Source organism: Anser brachyrhynchus (assembly GCF_964034855.1).
Source record: "Anser brachyrhynchus genome assembly, chromosome: 3".
Classification (NCBI taxonomy): Eukaryota; Metazoa; Chordata; class Aves; order Anseriformes; family Anatidae; genus Anser; species Anser brachyrhynchus.
In genome coordinates this window covers 49,656,260-49,677,413 of record NC_137696.1, presented here as the reverse complement: position 1 = coordinate 49,677,413, position 21,154 = coordinate 49,656,260, and the positions used below count along the sequence as shown (strand labels likewise).

Genomic DNA, 21,154 nt, shown 5'->3' with positions numbered 1-21,154 from the left:
TCAAGAACTGCTCCCACATGGCTCCGTACCACAGGGTCCATCCTTCCCCCAGGAGCAAACTGCTCCAGCACGGGTCCCCCACGGGCGGCAGCTCCCCCCAGACCCCCTGCTCCTGCGTGGGCTCCTCTCCACGGGCTGCAGCTCCGGCCCGGGGCCTGCTCCTGCGGGGGCTCTCCATGGGCCGCAGCCTCCTCCAGGCCACATCCACCTGCTCCACCGGGGGCTCCTCCACGGGCTGCAGCGTGGAGATCTGCTCCGTGTGGGACCCATGGGCTGCAGGGGGACAGCCTGCTCCACCAGGGGCCTCTCCACAGGCCGCAGGGGAACTTCAGCTGCAGCGCCTGGAGCACCTCCTGCCCTTCTTCTTCACTGACTTTTGTGTCTGCAGGACTGTTTCTCACTCCTTGCTCTCCCAGCTGCAGTTGTGAAGCAGTTTTTTTCCCTTCCTTAAATTTGTTCTCACAGAGGCACAAACAGTATCACTTTGGCTTGGCTCTGGGCAGCGGTGGGTCCCTTTGCAGCAACAGTGAAAGCGAAGCAGCAGGAACAGAAAACTTCAGTGATCCCAAACATATAATGGTTGAATGTTGTGACAAGGCATAACACAACAGTAAATTTTGAGCTACATTACCTAACTATTTTCAGAGCCAAATAGTCAAAGAATGCACAGAGACAGGAGAAATTCTGGAAGCAGGTCTGACAACCAGATCAACGCTTGAATTGCCAACCAGATGATGACAGACCCTCTAACAACACATTACTATAAAGAGCATCTCTGTATTAGCAATCATAACATGTGAAAGTCCTTAGGGAAATGAATTATTCTCCACACAGAAATAAAGAAAAATAGATAAATAAATAAATAAATAAATGCAATAATATCAACTTCTAAAAGGGCATCAGGATGAATATGTGAAAGATTGCTAAAAGAAAATTCAAAGAAGCAATCAAAAGAATGGAGTTTGGAGTCTCAAGGTAAATGTCTATTCTTTATGAAAAAAACATACTGTACTACAATCAAGAAATTCTGGCAAAGTTAAACTTCAGAGTAAAAGAAACTAAATGTTAAATGAAGAACTAAATGTTAAAGCAAAAAAAATAAAATAATAATCCTTCAATATTTCAACTTGTATCCAAATGAATAAAATAGAAAAACAAAAATAGAACCAAAAAACTTTCACAATTTAAATATAAAACTGTCCCAAGGTAGGATAAAAACAGATTTTGAGGAACAAATTGTTAAACAAAAATGAATAAAGATACTTAAACAGAAGACACAGAGCCTGCCAGAGAGTTAGGACTGGTAAGTGACTGAGACATAAAAACAAGATCCACAGGAGATAAGGCCATTTATGAAAAAGTAACTAGGCTATTGTTATTACTCAAGGGGAAGGAATTTAGAGAGATTCCCACACTGAGGTCTTCTTTTACAAGAAGTGATTGTGAAGAATTACCTGAAATTACAAAAAATGGAAGGAAAGTCAGCCAAGAGTTTATTAAACACAAGTTGCAGACAAAGTACAGTTCATTAAGTCCCTAAAAACTGCTAGAGTGCCACTATTTCAAACTCTTGCTTTGCTTGTACTTGGTTTTAGAAACACTTCAAAATCTCCATCATTTGACTCAGGATATTAGGACCTAGGACTTCTGTTGTTATTTTATGTTCTAAAGAGGGGAACAGAGTGAAGAAGCAGAAGATACTTTTCTAGTATCTGCTTACGAAGTAAAATCCACCTGTGTGATCACTAAAGTCAGATGATGATCCCTGAAGATCACTTAATTGTTGAGAAAACAGTTCTGCAGCCTTCCTGAAATTGCTTGCTCTTTAGGGACCATGAATATAAATTCAAGCTCTGCAGAACTCCTCAGGATTAAAGCTGATATCTTCCAATGTCATTTTACTTGTGCTGCTGAAATGAAGGATCACTGTTAATGAAATTTGTGGGTTTCAGACTCCCTCACGGGCAATGGATAGTTGGTAATATTTGCACGTTATTTTTAACCAGTGTCTATCTTAGATGAATGTAACGGTGTCTGAGAAACCTGTGGCGAATGAAAGTGTCAAGACATGTGAAGTCCTGTTTGTCCTGAGGAAGCTTCTATTACTGGCAAACCAAGAAAACACCCTGTGAACACTTTTAAAATTTGTGAAAAGTAAGTACCCCATTTGATTTTATTTACTGGTATCTCCAATAACTTTAATAGTTCCAAATGTTCTAATATTCCATTACATTTGTGTGTGTGTGTGTGTGTGTGTGTGTGTTACAGCTGAGATTTTAGAGACTGAAGTAGCAGCTTTAGGCATTTGGCATATTGTTGTAAATCCTAAGCAGAATTGTTTATTTTAAAAGAATACTAATCAGAAGCTCTATTAAATGAACACTATGTTAACAAAATCTATTGTAGACAAAACAATCCAAATATAATTGAACCACACAGTTTAAGCTGAAGAATTCAGATCATTTGAATCATTTGTGATTCTGAAACTAAGAATGTACCCTGCCAACTTTTGGACATGGTTTCAGTGGAGCTTGGAGGAATGTGGCTATGAACAGTGCTCTTTGTCACTCTTTCTGTTAGTAGCTAGTCTCTTCTTGGTTAATTAAATTATATTGAGAATCTGCCCTCTCTCCCTTTGTGAAGGGTGATACTGGATGTGCAGGGACCCCTTTGTCTCTCCACCACTGAGGGCTATGGGAGACCTCCCTCACAGTACCCAGCCTCATGACACCTGTAGCTCCCACTGGCTCCAAGAGGAGGTTGAAGCTCTGCTCATCTGGGAAATGGGCTCCCAAACATGAAGAAGATGCCAGGGCAGTGGTGTCCTTCCCCTGCCAAAGCGGATGAGCTGTCATGGTGAACTACAGGGAGGCATAGCTAGAAAAGGGGAGATGAGACAGACAGAGGAAAGGGTGTGATCCAGGAAGCACCATGCAGGGCACAGCGTGAGCAACAATCTCCCCATAATTTTGTTGTTATGGATATCACGTTGCATATGGAGTTGCAGAACTGCCATTGCACTGATATAACACATATCCTTTCTCCTTGGCCAGAACAACTATTAGCCTTCATTTTCAAGAGGAAAGATATTTTTTAGAGAACACATGCCCATAGTTGTCAATGTGGAAGTCGATCTAGATTTGAGCTGTTCTGACAGTTACAGGTTTGAGCTGTTCAGTTTTACCATGTCTATCCTTTACCACTCTCAGACTCTAATTATTATATGAATCAGAGCATGTCTAAAATGAGAGAGATGTTAAAAAAATGAGTATGCTGACATAATGAAATATCTATTCATAAAAAGTAGTTCTTTTTCTAACTCTGAATTTGTTAGTTATACATTGGATTCAGCCAATGTATTCTCAGCGTCTGTGGAGGCACACCCAAATTGCTGCTTGGCATAAAGGATCTGATAAATTAATTATAGAATATCTACAAAACCTGCACAGCAGCCTGCCTGAACAACTCAGACAGTTCACATTTCAGAATAAAGCTAGGCTTTTGTTCTGCTTCTTTAGCAGCCAAAATGGGAACAGATTTTTCCTTACTGCATTTTGCCCACAGAACAGAAGTCTTCTCTGAACCTTGACAAAGAGAGAAGAGCGTGTTTCAAAACTCCAAGGCATGTAATACAACCCTGAAGCTCACTTGTGATAAAAATGAAACTTTTACTGATCAGAGAATCAGATCAAATACACTGGATTAACATTCATTTGATTTTAAGAAGAATATCCTTTTCTGAGCTTCTATTTGAGTTTCATGGCTAATGGATATTTTCTGGTTTGGGATACACTGAAAATATAAGCATAACTGAGATTCGCTTGCTCTTGGATCAGTGGGAGCCAACTGTGCTGCCCTGACAACATCTAAGTGGGATCACTGCTTTTCCGTAGAGCAACATTCTCTGTAATTCCAGAATAGGTAACCTTAGATGCTCTTTTTAAACACACATGACCCTTTCCTTAAATAAAACATATTTTCCTTTGCAAAAGGCATGCATATTCATTACCCTTGCTTATTCATTTTTTTCCAGATGCTATATTTCATTTGAGGCAAATAAGCCTGTCCAGGACATTGATGTTTTTCAACCATAATCCTTTTACTTATTTTATCTTAGATAGTAAGACAATGCACCTGGTATATATTATTGCTTTTCTTAGTCTAACTTGGGACAGAAACATTACAGGAATGTAGTATTTTCAGGAAAGACAGTTTTTCAGACAACCTTAAAGTAGAGAATCCAAACTGATGAGATATATTTATTTATTCATTTATTTATTTAATTTTTTCCCCCTGGCAGGGTGGTAAAGAAATGTTGATTCCAAACTATCTCCTTGTTAGTGCAAGGACTAATAAGGACTAAGCCCCTGAAGTGCAGCTACAGCTTACACCCAGAATATCTGGGTCCTGTTAATGACTTGTGTAAGCTTCTTGTATGGCCTGTAGCAGCAATCACCCACGCCTTCAGAATCAGCCACTGTCCCTAAGGAGACTTACAGAAATCTGTGTCATTCTTTTCTTTCTTACTCCATTAGGAAAGCAGACTTCCATTACAAATTAACTCAAATATTGGATCATGTGATTTACTAGTAATTTTTGAGACTCCTTTAAAAATTGGGTTTAGGATCTGGAAAGTCTGTTTTTAGGATTCACACTGCATTGGAGCAGAACTATGGGAAAAATAATTCTAAATGTGGGTGCTACTATCATTACGATGGATGGAGGTCTCACTGTGGATAGTCCTCTGAAAACATCAACTCCACATTCAGTGATGGTCTAAAAGGCAAACATAAATTATTAAGAAAGAAAATCAGAACAGTATAGAAAATACCATCCCGCCAGTAAACAAAGTTATCATGTCTTAAGTAATTCATACATTTGTAGTAACACAGGGAAAAAATGTCAGGTGGAATTTTAAATATTGCAGACAAATGCCAAGGACAGTGAGAGGTATGAATGCATTCTGTGGGTTTTACACGTGCAAAGACTGTTTGGTATAGAAAAGACATGACTGGTGGAGAATGATTGTGAAAGGTGTAGAGAAATGAAATGAGGAATGCTTGTCCTAAGTGAAAAGATCAGGAACCAAGTTTAAAAGAAACAAAAGGAGTACTTTTCACATGGCACTTAACTAACTGATGTACTCCTGGCCACAGAATGTGGTTGAAGCCAAAAATATTAAAAGAGGGATTATAAAAATTTGGGAAGGTTAGGCTCACTAGGGAATATTAAACCTGCTAGTTTACATTCAAACTCTGCCTCAGGATGTGTCTAAATTGCTAATTTCAGGAGCTGGGTGTACAGGTAAAAAATTATTCCCTCCTTGCTTCCTTGCCTTATTTTCTTTGCTCCATATTGAAATTTCTGGTCAAAATAAGAGACAGCAGGAGAACACCCTGTAGCTAAGTGTGCCAACATTTGGGCTGTAGTCAGACACTGTATTTAAAAGGGCTTGTCTTGATGAAGCATGGGAATTGCAAGTCTTCTTTCTCAAAAATATTTGTAAGGTAAAGCAAATTTTTCTGGCTAATTTTAGCTTGTGCAAACTAGTGATCATAGCATTGGGAGCAATCTTTCATAGCTACAGATGAGCTGAGGGGTGGCAAATACTTTCTCATCTGTAAGTTATGGTTTCAAATTATTATCATTACTTTGCTGATTGTTTGTGCTGTTTTTATTTATTTATTTATTTTTTTATGGCAAAAGTGGGTACTTGTGCTTGATGCCATGTTATTATTGGCAAGGATGATTCATAAGGCATGGTGTTCACAGTAATGGTCTCATTCTGTGGTCTCTCACACAGCAATTGTCTCACAGAATGGTATCAGATTTTCTGGGTTTGTATTGCTATTTGTTCCATAAAATACTGTCATGTATTGCCTGTATAACAGCCTTCTATTTCTCTCCATCTGCCCTGTTTCTCCAGCTAGTCTGGCCAAGTGTTGGAAGGCTATAAAATTAGATGTTTTCTTTCAAATGATGAACTTTGTATGCTATTAATCCCTCCCAACACTCTAATGATTTATGGAACATTGTAGTCTTTTTACTTATGAAGTTTCCATCTGATCCTTTAGACACAGTCACAACCATGTAACCATCAGACCAATTCAGGAGCAACTCATTTCCCTTCCTGCTCTAAAGCAGTAATTTCCTTTTCTCCTAACAGGAGGAGATGAGAAGTCATAGGATTTCTGTCACTGTCACTGCAGTTATAAGAACTAGTTTGCTGAATGTGGAATGAGTCTGGGACTCCAGCCTTTTTTTGCCCTGTGACTGGAAGAAACTGTCAGTAAGTTACACTTCTTAGTACTCTTCTGTCCTGTGAAGTTTACTTGAGGTGAATGAACTGAGCATGGGCTCAGTTGCCTCTTGGTGTTTTTTTTCTTCCCATCCTTCCATTCATGTTAGTCTGACAAGCAAAGGAGCTGGCATGGGTGCTACAGCATGATATAGCCTAGTCTTCAGTGACGATCTTGCCCCTGTATTGGCAGAAGAATCGCCAGAGCTGGATAAGGCTGCTCCAGCAGACAGCTGTCCTCAGTCCTCTTGTGGCCCTCTCTCCACAACATCAAGTATTTGGGCCAAGTACAAGACTAACTGCAAAAGTACCTATGATCTTCAGTGGTGTTAAGATAATTTTATTAAAATCCTTCTCTCTCCTGAGCTACTTTGCGGTCTTCATTGTAATCTGAAATGTTATAGGTGGGCTTTGGATGGTGTCAGGGCAGACGGGTACATCTAAGCCAAAGTCATCTTCTGCATACCTTGCATTCAGCAGGCAGGAAAAAGCACTGTTTTGGCACAGATCACATGTTCTACTTTAGACTGGTACTTCAGGATGAGATGAAGCATGCTTTGGCATTGCCTGATTCTTTACATCAGACAGCCTGCAGAGACTGGCTTGGACGTGGGTTGAATATCCCTGAGGAAGGAGAGTTTCATGGATAACTTAGCTGACTTAACATCAAGCTTCCATCAAATGAGCAAGTCTCATCTTTACCCCTTCGGTTTCCCACCACACCCTTCTTTAGGGCAGCAATTTGTTCAATCCCACAGTGACCCAGTTTCTGGGACATAATTGACAGAAGGGCATATACTTTTTTTTTTTTTTTTTTTTTTTTTTCCCCAGGGATGATAGCTTCATGATAATTTGGCTTCTGGAACCAGCTCATACCTAAAAGATCCAAAAAATTCCTTTTCCTTGTCAAAAAAATTAGTGGGAACTCACTGACAGGAAAAGACAGTAGGAGGACTCCATTTCAGCAGCAAGTAGTAGTTACATAGACTTTTCTATACCATCTTTCTCCATGCATCATCATTCCAATTATAATGGTTGCTGTGGAATAGATTGCCCACATCAGTCTTATAACTGAATATTTCAGTGTAAACACCTTCATATTCTCATGTGCAGTTGCAGTCTAAGAACTTCAGTGTGGGCAGAAAAGCAGCTGGCTCTGCAGAGTGGCTGCCTCCCAGGCTGGACATGAGAAGAAGGATGAGGAAGTGAAGGTTTAGGTCTGGGTGCCATCAGGCTGATCACTCTCAATAAAAGATAGAGGAATTAAAAATGGATCTCAGTGGAGTTACATTAAATAAGTCCCTTTGTGACATAGCACTAAGACTCTGTTTAGCTTTCTGATTGTAGTAGTTGGTCTCAAGTCTTGATTTCTCTCCTACGTGAAGATGAAGATTTCACAGAAATTTTCACCTTAAAGGTTATTTCTGATCTGTTAAAAAGTCTAGTTTGGATAAAGAGGCAAAGAATTGAGATGAAATGATGTTTTCCACTGAGAACTGGTGAAGACTATATGAAGTCACCATGTCATATGGATTTGCTTAAACTTAAGTAATAATAATTCACATGTACTTTATAGTCTGTGTGCTAAAGCTTAGCACAGCCTTCCTCTAAATCCTGACATGTGTTTTTTTCCTAGCAGAACAGAACCTAAATACTTGGTAAGTGGTGTAATGCAGTGGTAAAATGATAAAACTCATATTCAGCTAAAATTGTGCTTTACTGCCCTCTTGTTTCTTTTGGCTCAAGCAAGAACAAAGAAAAAATGGAAAAGAAAGTCTTAATGAAAATAGAGAATGGTGGTGCCAGACAGAGGATGTGACCTGTCAGAGCACTGATCTCAGGAGATTGCTCTACGAATCCCAGCCAGGTTGGCAGCTGCTGTTTGTAGCTTCTTGCTCCAGCATCACATAGAAATTCCTAAAGGCAAGCAGAGATTTTCTTCACTGAATTTTAACTGACGCAATCCTGATTCCTTTAAGAAATGCATGTTTTCCACCACTTCCAGACACAATCTTATTCTTTACTCCAACACATGCTGCATCAGTGATGGAGACTGAAGGGATTTTGGTTCAATTTAGGTTAAGCGGTGTGTGTATCTTTCTTTTATGTATTATTGTAGTGATGCCTTAGCTCTTTCGAACTGGATTGGGCAAAAGTTTTGAGGAAAACTTTAAAGCCTGGCACATGAATTTGGACTTAAGAACTGATCCAAAGTCTGATGAAACCACAGAGAGTTTGTTAGATTGTTGTTCAGACCCTAAATAGCCAACCTGATCTTTTCTACCATTAAGGGAAGATTTATGAAAGAGGAGAGAGGCAAAGGGGATAACAAATGGATTGTGATACATTTGCAGTCCAATGAAATCCTATTCACAGTGGAGCTAAACTCCTCCTCTAATCCTGGGTCTAAACTTGCAAAAGACATCTTCTCCCAGGCATTGATATTAGCTTTTACAGGTAAAAGTTGTCATGAAGTGTGCCCATTCTCTTTGCACCTTGGATGCCACTTCCAACACAAAGAAGCTTCATTACACAAAAAGCTGTTTAAACAGCTCCACCCACTCCAAAAAAAAAAAAAAAAAAAAAAGAGCTGTTTAAACTTTGTAAACACATTTATGTTCCAAAGGTAGCATTTAAGTCCTAAGCACTTTCTGAAACATCCATCCAGTAAAGAAAAACACGAACAGGGAAATCTGGGAGGAAGATCTTGTCAAAGAGGTAATTTTAAAATAATCTTAAAACCTGGTTTTCCACATTCAATTGTTAAGAATAGCAATCGCTGCCTCCTGAGAGCTGATAATAAGCAAGAAAGTATTGCATTAGGTTTTGGAGAAAAATGTCCTTTTGGAGAAAAATGTCCTTGAAATTCTCTTGTATGGAAAATGAACACAAGAATGTCTCACAAGAATGGAGATCTTTTTCTCTGTGAATACAAAGCAACTTAAAAATCATAAGAGTAATATGCATCTATCTATCCAGTGGCTTTAGAGGAGAACCATTTCTATAGAGGCTAAGGAGCAATAAACTGAACACTGAATGAATATGTATTTTCAAACCTCAGAAGTGGGAATATGATTCATCTGAACAAAAATATGCATCTTTACAGTGGTTTGAATTTAAGTCTTTTTTCTTTACCCTTTCTTTATCTTCTTTAGACTTACCATATATGGATAGGCTCAGGCTTATTAATTCATTGCACATAAAATAGACTGAAACCATAATCACTCATTTCTGATCTGATGAAAATGGACATTATTTAGTTTCAAGAAATGATATGTTTTGATGTGCCTTTTTATGTGTTAAGCATTAAAACAGATCAATATTAACTCTGACTACGGGGGAAGAGAGGAGACACTTTAGGCTAACTTAGCTAGAAGCATACATGTGTAGGTGGGAGGTCAACATTTAAGCCTCTGCTTTGGCCCCGACCAATCTACCGTGAGCCCTACAACTAAGCTGTCACTTTCCCTGTGTAAAAGAAACCCACTCAGTCTGTTAGCTTTGGAGAGGGGTCCTTTGACCAACCTTGTTTTTTGATAGATTTTACTCTTTGGGGATAGGGAAGAAAAAAGAAAAAAAAAGTAATTAAATTAGCAAGTTGGCCAGCTGCAGTGGAAAGGAAATAATGAAGGGCTGTGCCTAAGATAGAACAACACACCTATTTCATCTGCGCCTATTTCTGAGCTGTCGTTTACTTTGATTTATAACCATGGTTTTGAAATATTTTAATGTCAAGAATGTAGCTTGCTCCAAGATTTGAAATAGCACAGACGTCAAAGCCAATAAATATCACACCTTGAACTCAGACAATAAACCAAATGCACCAAGAAAGGACCTGCATTTTTAATTAATTAATCACAAAAATGCTGTGCTCTGGCCCATGATGCAGGATGTCACTTAGAAGAAAAACATATGTTCCTGGACCCTGTCAGGAGAGATTCCCTGCTTGGCTTTGACTTGATACATCATATTCAGGTGCACTGTGGTATGCCTTGAAGTTCATACCAAAAACAGTTGCTGGATTTATTGTCCCATACAGTAAATTTAGTGCCAGATCCACTGTAAGCATCCAAAAGAATCATTTGCTTATTTTTGTCGAGTAAACAGATAACTATCAGTGATCTTTGAAGTCAGGAAGAGACTAGTATACAGATTTAAGAGACTAAATGTCTTACTTGTCTGGTAAAGGGATCGAATATTTTTCATGCCTAGATCACTGGCTCAGATATATCTAATTCTAACATTACACAAAAGTCGCTATCATCTCCCATTGTTTAAAGAGCAGCTGCTATGAAAAAAATTAGGTGATCACTAAACTCTTTACAGGCAAATAAGCGTACGTCAATTGACACTCAATTGGTAAAAAAAGGGAAAGGCAACCTGAATAAAATAAGAGCCCAAATACATGCCCCTTTCATTACCACTGTTGAACCAAACCTCTCTTTGTATTACTGGAATGTTTGCATAAGCTTTATTACTTTCCCATTTCCAGACAGCACTCCAACTTGAGCTGAAGAAATACCACAAGAAAATCTGCTCTTACTGAATTTCCAGATGCTTGAAGCAGGTTGGCCTGGGAATTGCAATGTATTCATCAGACCTCTTTCCTCCTTTTCTCTTTATAGTCCTCATGATCCTGGTAGATCACCACCTTCCAGATGTGGTAAGCAACACAGATATCACCTTTACAAAGCTGCACTGTTCTTTGTCTATCACCTAGCATTGGAGAAGGATGGGGCACCCAAGGGCTGTGAGATGCAATAAGGTGGTAGATATTGCCCTCCCCTTCGTTTACCCCCCCAAAAAGTGGTTTCCAGGTTTAAGAGTGAATGGACACAGAGATGTTGCAGGAACGAGCAAAGAGTATGCTGACACATTAGAGACAAAAAATGTAGCTCCCAGAGGAGGGGTCAGAACAGGTGATTGAAAGCATGGCTTAAACAGCAGGGCAGAATGACTTGTTTTAAGCTGGTTAAAACAAGCAGTTTGGGAACTAGCTCTGGCTTCAGCAGCCATGTACTTTAGCTCCTCCAGCTCAGTCTGTTTGGGGAAATATCTCTTTTTCCTTTCCCAGAGGAACATTGTGTGATGATAGCAAGTATCAGGCAAAAGCCCAGGTCACCGTGCTAGTTTGGTAAAACAGGTGATGAAACAGGGCCAAACTGAAGTCAGGAAGTCAGCCAGCAGGTTGGGGTCAGGAACAAACAGGAGCAAGACTGCAATGCAACCCCAGGAAGGCCAAGGGCGAGAGAAGCTTGAGAAGTCACCAAGGAAAGGGGTGTCAGTTGTGGCTGAGGCTTTCCTGCAGCACAGTGTGGGTGAGCTCCCTCAATATCATCACCTTGCTATACAAATATGTGAGAGAAAGCATATTTCATACATGCTGCAGAAAATGGTGGCAGAGTTTGCGGTGGTCTCTAGTTTCATATGATAGTGATGGTTTCATGGTTTCTGGTGTCCTCCATCTATCCACCCCTGCCAAGAACCACACCACCTATGGTTCCTCTGCCAAGCATTTTAGCCATCCTCAGAATAGATTTTTGAATGCCTGAAAGACAGTGAGCAGGAGCCATTTCAAACATTTCATTTATGTGCTTGATTGAAGTATTTCTTTCCATGGTCTGCACTGAGATCCAACCCTGTAACTACCCCAGAGTGTGGGTGGGCAGGATTGTTCCCTGCTCTTTCATTCTTAAATGCTATAGTCCTTTACATTCTTCCTGGATATTTTGAAATATAGGGATTCTGCTCATCAAAGTTCAATGTGCAGCACGCACAATATAGGACTTAAAGAAAAGCTGTGTTCCGTACTTATGGTCAACCTGTGGCTCATTTTTGGCAAGCAACTGTTGCAGAACCCTGATTCCAGCTACACAAAGACTGTTTCAGAGCAAGTAAATCCTCAGGTGGTGCAAATTTCTGCTCTTCTGAAGGTTGCAGTAATAACGCTTGGGGCCTAACGCAGTCACACCCCACAGCCCTCCCAGCTGCACTGAGTCACCAGAATGATTCAGAGCAACCCTGGTAAAGTGCCCTAAAACCTATCCTTTGCCCACCTGTACAGCCTCCTCAGGTTGTGTCATGCTTTTACAACTTGTCAACAAGTATTATTTAGAACTGTTGAGAAATCACAATAGGAACTTCCTCCTGCCTTTAAAAAGTGATATTCATAAAGCACTTGGCATTTGCTCTGATGTAACTTCAGGAGTTCCACTTCTAGTTCCAACTTAAAACCAGGAAAAGCAGAAGTGGAAATATATTTTTAATAGTTGACCAATAATTTTCAGACCTTGACATGGTCTCAGATTCAATGTAGCTTGCCAAATTTGGGATGAAATTTTGAACCTGTTTAAAAGTTTCACAGGAATGAAAGGCATCACAGAGTAGTAGTTAGAGTAGGTAATATGAAGTGAGTGATCTGAATTATTTTTCAGATATGGTCCTGGGATGGTTGTGTACCCACAGAAAAGCTCTGAATCTATCTGTATTTCTAAATAGGCACACAGGAAATAGCATCTATAATTATATTTTGCATAATAAATGCAGTATATTAAAATGATTACATAATACTGTTCCTAATAATACTACTCCGAAAGGCAGTATAAAGGTAATTGAATAACAAACAAAAGGCATGCTAAAGCTAAACTGCAATAAGGCCCAAATCCAGCTAAGCACTTAAACACATGCATAACTTCAAGCAGTAAGTATTAATGTCTCTCACATATATGATGTTCTGCATATGCTTAAGTGCTTAACTGGACTGGAGCCTAAATTCACAAAAGCAACACTAAATCTCTATCCTTAATTTTTGCACCTTTGCTAAATACTCGCTTTAATGCTCTTTATATTCACAATTTTATTTATATTTGCAGGAAAGAAATGTACTTCTGTATGGTATTTGTATGTCCATGTGCATGTGCATCTGTATGTCTGTAGTCTAGGCATACTTTTTAGAGTGTTCTCTGTCCTTTCTGATATAAATATTTTCCTGTTGATCAGACCATTAATATGCTACTGCATTTGTTCAAGCAGCACCAAAACATTTTTTTCATAGAACTTTCCTGCCAAAAGGAGTGCACTGCCATGAATATCACCATTGTATTCATAAGACATGACACAGCCCCACAGTATTTAAGTGACAAAAATAACACTAGTCAGCCTTGATACAAAAGCTGTGAAAGTTTGTTAATGTGGTGCTGTGTTTTCAGCAGGGCTTATAGTCTTACACATAACACAGTCCTTAATGAAACAACCTAATGTTCAAATCACAAAATGACATCTGGATGATATTCAGCCTTCTCAGAGGGCACATGGAAAGAAAATAGGTCTTTTGACCAATGGTCATGGAGACATAGACACAGGGTGGCATTAATATTAGTTAAAACTTCTAAAATTCTTCAGATGAGAGCCATTGTCAGGGTTATTATACACTGTAAGTGTGACATCTACCCAAAAAAATTAGAATTAATTAAAAATAATTTAATCTAACCTTATTTTCTGTTTATTTATCTATTTGGACACAAACATGAAGTCATTATTTACATGGCTTCTTGCTTTGAAGGAAGAAATTTCTAAAAATGAAAGTAATGCCATCTGTTACCTGTTTTCTCAAGCCAAATGAAACTATTTCCAATACAGAGAGGTGTGTGCCAAATGGCTTAGAATTCCAGTTTAATTTCATTCAGGGCCCAACTCTCTAAATGTTTATCCAAAGCTCCTCTGAATGAATCAGATCTTCAGACAACCAGATTAAGACGAATAATTATTTGCCTATATTATTGTTGCATTGGTGTAAAGCAGATGTTTTAGGATTATGGTGGTTAGAAATGGATTAAAGCATATGCTAAAAGGTTAGCTTTGTTCAATATTTTAAATCTGTGTCTCAGTTTCAAGTGTTCCTGTAGCAATAGTTACAGTGATTTGTGTATCTGGGTTAGTTTAGGTGTTGCAAGTTGATGATAAGACCTCAATAGGCTTTGTGGCTCTGTTTTGAAGAATGGTCAGTTTAAGCTTATCCAAAGCTTGTGTGATAGCTCCAGTATTGAGAAATTTGATGAAATTTAACTTTGTATAATATGACTTTATATTTTGGGTTGAATCATGAGTGGGAAGCTTTGTTGTCACATTCTCCTTTGGTCTTCAAGTAATCTATTAGAAAAGTCTCCCAGAACGTTTGGCTCCATTTATTTAATTATATATTTTAATCTGAAGTTTTATTATATTCTTATTTCATCCATTCTACTTATGAGTTTATTTTATGCCTGTGTCCAAAAGCACCTTTCAGGAAAATTATGCGTCTGTCAGATACTCATTTTGAGATGAATATGGAAAAGAATTACGATAATAAAGCTACCACTACATACAAATCTTATTTAAGCTTCTTTGCCCTGAGGACATGACAATGAGAAGTCATGCTAACACTTATAGAAGATGTTTCTGTCAAAGTACATATATTTTAATTCAAATTCTACCCATACTGTATATCTAGATGTTGTGAAACACCACTAGTATTTTTCATCACAGGCAAATTTCTGACCAAATAACTGAAAGACACAGGAATTTGGAAGCAGGAAAATGAAATAAATAAATAGAAAGATAGATAGATAGGTAGATAGATAGATAGATAAACAACAACAACAAACAAAATGATGCCTCAGAGATACTGGAGAAAACCAGATAGAAAAATATGTTATTTGTTACTGGAACTTAAAAGGTTAGTTGAGCAACTGGCCAGCAATATACCATGACTGTTCTGTGGCTTGACTGTTCAGAAATGCCCTATTTTTCATATTTCATTTCATATTTTTAAACCAAATAATCACAGAGATCAGATACAGTATTAACATCTGAACAAAGAAAAGAGTGACACTCCTGAAAAATTGAGCTAATTTGTATCTACTGAAAGGTTGAACAGGAGGTAATTCCATAAACCTTTAAAAAGTGATGTGTTACATTTATATTTTAACAAAGAATTACAGTTTGGCATTTTTTATATGAACTATTTTGCTCACCATTGACAGTGATAACATCACACTCCCACAAAATATTGATATCAAGGTATTTATTTTGGAAGGGAACAATGCAAACCTAGATAGTGATTTGAACTAAATCAGTAAAAAATGCAGTAATGCAAAATGTAGAATATTTGCAGTGTAACTCACATTACCAAAGAAACAGATAAATGGATTACTGAAGAACAAAAATCCAGGCATAGAGTAATCTGAACCTTCTAAAGGTTGTTATTAGTTAATGCACACAAACACTTGAATTTCTTCATTCAGGCGCTTTAACTAAGGATAATGCATAAAAACACTTTTCTTTGAAACAAAATATATCTTCCTCATTTTCATTGGCCAAACAGGTAAGATTAAATGATACTTTATTTATTGAAACAGTGTTATTTGGGAACTCAATCATTTTTATTGAGGAAAAGCTCAGTGTGAATTAAGCTGATGTCCAGAATTTAGACAGTAAAAAGGGTTTGAAATATCAAGAAGTCGAGATTACAAATGAATGCCGCTCCTGCTTTGCTTCCTTGTTTAAGACATTAAGACATATTAGCTTCAAGTATACCAGATCTGAACAGACCTGGGTTTAAAATATTAAAAAAAAAAAAAAAAAAAAAAAGCAGAAAGAAGAAAAAAGGAAAAGTTTTAAATCTCCATGGGCAGCAGAAAGAAGTTTATATTCCTCAAAACCTACTTCTACCTTTAAAATAATTCCAGTGATGAAATTTGATAAATTGACTATACCAAATGGGAACGTCATATACAGCCCTACCTTTAGTTAAGGTAAACTATTTTTCATAGGATTTATGATCTTCTAACCAAAAATATTCTTTCCTAGTTTCTCCACCAGAGCTCTGAAAAGGTGTGTAAATCAGCAACCAAGAAATTGAAAAAAAATAAATCACTTTTATTTTCATTTGTATGCAGTTGTTTAATTTACATTAAAATGTAGCAAAATGATTATCCAAGATATGCTTGTGAGTAATCATGAACCTAGGGTTAACACTTTGCAGTGTTTTCAGGAGTACCAAGAAGTGTATATTTAGGTATTGGTTCCAGAGCACTCACAGCAATTCTACTATGCACTGTTGTCTTGGTAATTGGTTTTAGAGGCACTTCATCCATATCCATTTGGAGCAATTCTTTTAACTGGCACTAGAAACTTTCATTGTTGTGATTACAGTGAAAAACTTAATTGTCAATTGCTTTTGTTTAGAATTGTAAAAATAAAACTTTGAGTAAATGCCCAGAGCATTGAAATGATAGTAGTTTACAATGCTGTAGGTTTACTAGAGATGCATGATTTCCACCAATAACAAAGGAGTGATTTCGCTGACTCTGGCAGTCTTTTCCAGTTCTAAGTTCCTATATTAGAGACGTACACAATAAAAGCAGTGTAGAAGTTGTGAATTTAACCCTAGTATTATTATCAGGAATAATATAAGTAGAGAATTTATAAAATGTTACTTTCTCTAGAATGATTTCCTGTCGTAATCTTTAAACAAAACTTGACAGATTTGAAATGTCCTATATAGTTTTCAGTTGCTTCCATGGTTTTAAGTAAAAGGAAGTCATAAACCTATTAAAAGAATTTAAAAGATTATATACTGAATTCTTCAAATATATTCAATTATGTGGTCACATTTGCCCAAGAAATTACCATTACTGCAAGCAAAAACTGTTTTACATTTACAAACTGAATTTACATCCAGACCAAGTAACAGCCTACTCAAACTGCATGCATAAATGGATTTGAAAACCATTTCTCACGTGGAAATACAAAACAATCAATATTTAATATATTTTAGAGATAATGACGTACTTTAAAAGTTTTTTTTTGTTGTTGTTGTTATTTTCCCTATGTTTACTGGAATTCATTTGATTGAATTAAGAAGATAGCAGCCAACATGTCATGTCCAGTCATGTAAGCTTTTATTTATCCGTTGGTTGGCACAGTATAAGAAGTAGCACTGACAGTTTCCTCCAGCTAACATATCTAACAATACCTTTTGTTCTCTGAAAACTAGACAACATTTCTCTGATGGGGTTCTTGTATGTTTTTTTCCCTAATCAACTTGCCAACCACTTTGCCTGCTGCAGAGGTCCCATCCAACTTAATATACTGCAAACATACCGTTCTCTGACTCACTTGTAGTCAAGTGATATCCTGAAACAGCAGAGGAATAAAATTGCCTTATAGCGTTTATTTCTCTTTCTTTTTTCTTTCCTTTTTTCTTCATTTTCTGTTTTTACACACCTGCAGAAAGCAAGAAATAACTTGGCTACTGGTATAAACCTACACTGATGGAATAACTTGGATTTAAAACAAATCAAAACATTTTTGATAGTTCAGGTGTTGTGCCAAGAACAGGAATTTGAGCTCGATCAATGATTGTTTTGGTCATATCATGCCCTTCCCATAAACTAAACAGTACTGACACCTAAACTAAAAGAAGATTTACAGAAGAACACAGGAAAAAGATTAACTAATAGGTGATAATTATTTAAATGTAATGAACCTGCAGATGATACATCTTTGAGGTCCAATTTTAACATATTCAAAATTACCAGGAGAATGCAAAACCAAGATGTAATCTCCACCTTTAAAATTCTTCAGTAGTTCAGTTGATCTCCAAATTTATGTTTTGGTGGAATATACATGTTCAAGCAAACTATATTAAATACCTGAACACAGAAATTTGCTATACCTGTGATACAAGTATAAGGAACAGAAATCACAGATTGGACTCTGATAATGTTGCAGAGATGTCAGGTTTACACAAACTCACATTAGAAATCACAGAAAATTCATCACTGAACAGGAGTGAGTCCAAATCATAAGCTATTTTGTTTTTATATATCAATATGGTATTATTGGATTATTAAAATGTTAACTATATGTGTGAGTATATGAGTGTATATATATATATATGATGCAGACTTATCAACTGAGGAATGAATTCAAGACTTCAGTACTATTTTATATTGCAAGTGCAGTCTTGGGAAAACACACTAATTGTTTCCTTCTTTAGCAAGGTTCTGTAGATACTGTTGAGTAATGGAATAAGTGCTCAGAAAAAAAACTGTTGCCCCCAGACTTTTTCTGTATTTCATGGAAATTGTGTCATCATATCAAAACTAAAAGTTGGCTTCAAGATAACATCACATTGAACAAAAGGGTGGTGTGAGGAGATGGGGTGAGGCTGGCATTGATTGCAGAGTTTCATTTCTTCTTCCTGGGCAACCATCCATATCATTTGTTCACCTGTCACATATAGGTTGTGAAAGAATGCAATATGTTGAAAAGTTTTTAACCACAAAGATGCTATCTGAGCAACTGCCAGTGTGCTTTCAAATGTACTATAATCAACAAAGATTTGTTTTAGAGACTTGATAAGGGTGGGGTTGACTACAGCTTTTTGTTTAAAGTGGTTAGAAGATTGCTATGGCAGTGACTAGGGCAACAGCAAAAACAAGGAACCAGCCAACACAGCATATACATATATTACATATACTACCCCTTTTACATCAGCTGATATGGCAGAGCTTCAACTCCCCTAATCGCTTTTCCATTTGGCCAATAGAAACTTAGACAACCTTAATTTCAGATGGAGTGAACACCCATTCAAGGCTTCAAGTCAACTACCACAAGCAGCCTAGTGCAAAAGAGATTTATAATATGTGCAAACTAGAAAATATTTCTGGAAATTCACATTAATGTCTTTCAGTAAATGAGTAATATTTAAGGTTTTTGAGTATGATTTTATGTTCAGCAGGTACCCAGAATTTTATATTTTCTCAAGTACAATCAATGCAGTGAAAAACCTGCTGAACTTCAGAATCTGTCTCTCTCCCTCCTTCTCCATTTCTTTTATTCCTTTGTTTATTTACCTGTTTTTGATGAAGGAAACACAACAGCTCAGAAAATAAATCTAGAGAATAACAAAAAAATAGCCTCTATAGCTGGCTTTTTAATGTCATCTGAATGTCCAACTCTACCAATTGATTGTGGTACTTATCAGATCAGAGTTTATAACTTTTTATTACCTTTTTTTTAGGGATCTGGAATTACATCCCTCTAATCTACCTGCATCCAGTTATGAAGAATTATTCTATTATACACGATTTTGGTGGAAAATAATACTTTCTACACAGTTTCATTTAGAATGACTGCTTATTTTTGAGGGTTTCTCAGAAGAGAAGAAAAAATTGAATCAGATCACACATACATTATGCAAAGTTCAATTAAGTAAACATAAGGTGAGAAAAATAAGATCTGGGCACAATGAGGACCAATGTCTTTCAAGAGCCTTTAATTTCAACATATTTGTGTGTTGGCCTGTACATATTTACCAGAATGGATGTCTCTTACCTGGTGATGGAAAAACCTACAAGAGAAGATTTGTGACAGATATCTATCCCAGTTTATGAACACGTAAAGAACAGCACTGACTTTCTACCAACAAAACATAGTGCTATGGGAGAATACAGGGCCAGGAATCTCAAACCACTTGTGCTTGCATTACTGTAACTGTGAAGTTCAAAGCCAGTATGTATTAAGGTTCAGTAAGAAATGGAAATATTTTTCAGGTATCTACCTTGTTTTTTCACAAATATTAGTAAGTCTGTAATTTGGAAACACTGATTGCTTTCATCTCTCTACCACTCTTAAATGTAACTTTAAACATTTGTGGAAATTTGCTCACTGGCTGAAATGTAGTGGTTTTGCCAAAGGTAGAAGTCAAACAAGGAAGACAGATTAAGTGTAAATTCTTGAAAGCTGGCAGAATTAACTAGAATTCTGTTTAACAGCTCAATTCTTAAATTATTAACGATTTGTCCTTGCCAACCTGAAAAAAGTTTGTAACTGTGGATTTCTTCTAAAGCCATATATCTTATTGATTTTAATATATTTTCAGTGCAATCAGTCATAATACAATGGAAAACTCATTGAACATAAATTAATCCATAATGTGCATTTATATGGAGTTCATTTCTTGAAAGAGAAAATTCATAAGGAGGCTTCTCTTTCAAATTAACTGTTCCATAAGGGTGAAATCATCAATTCAGAATATGGACAAAAATCAAAGCATGTCTTATTTTACAGACATAGTAACTTGGGTTTAGTCCTTGCACCCACTGAAGTCAACAGTGAATTGTTACTGACCTCAGCTAGAGCCTAATCAGTGCTTCAGTTTGGGACAATAAATTACAATCTCCTAATTGTCCCTACAGAACAATGCTTCTGGACTTGGACCCTCACCGCATATTTTCCCTGGACCGAGATTCTTTGGCTTTGCAAGAACAGTTAACAGTGTAAATAATGCCAGATCTGTATGTTACATCTGAACATCATAAAAATTTGAATAACTAGTTTTGTATAGGTGTTGACCAGTCTGGCAGCCTAGATCTTCAGATGCATTCAACAATCACAGTTTTTCAAGGGAGTGTTTTTAAGTGAGTATTTTGCACCTGCAATAAATTACTTAAGTACTGTGAATGTCTTTAGTTGAGGGAGCATGTTTGCCTTTGTAAGTCTATGAATCCAGCTGTATCCCAATCTAGCATGCACATTTGTTTGTGATATACAATTGTGTTTACGTTTTCATATAGCAATTCGTCTTATACACATATCTATATAAAAATTCATCTTAGTCATATACATTTTGGGGATCTGAATCTGTAACATGAGGTTTTGTGCTGCACAGGGAACTAAAGAAGAAAGAGTGATATACCAAGTCATGATAATTTGCTATGTACACACTAATATTACTGAAACCTTAACTTACTGATAGCACAGATCAATGCATTTAATCTCATCTAATCAAATCATTTGGTACCTTTCCCT

General features: G+C 37.1%; 1 long non-coding RNA gene across 2 annotated transcripts; it reads left to right on the top strand.

Annotated features, from left to right (window-relative positions):
* Positions 1 to 1,790: 1,790 nt before the first annotated feature.
* Positions 1,791 to 6,647, top strand: LOC308191477. Of its 2 annotated transcripts, XR_013948025.1 has the most exons (4): positions 1,791 to 1,941; positions 2,019 to 2,154; positions 6,167 to 6,289; positions 6,409 to 6,647. It is a non-coding gene; the product is annotated as an uncharacterized lncRNA (long non-coding RNA). The 2 variants fall into 2 exon arrangements; XR_013948026.1 differs by having other exon boundaries at positions 1,791 to 2,154.
* The last annotated feature ends 14,507 nt before the right edge of the window (positions 6,648 to 21,154 follow it).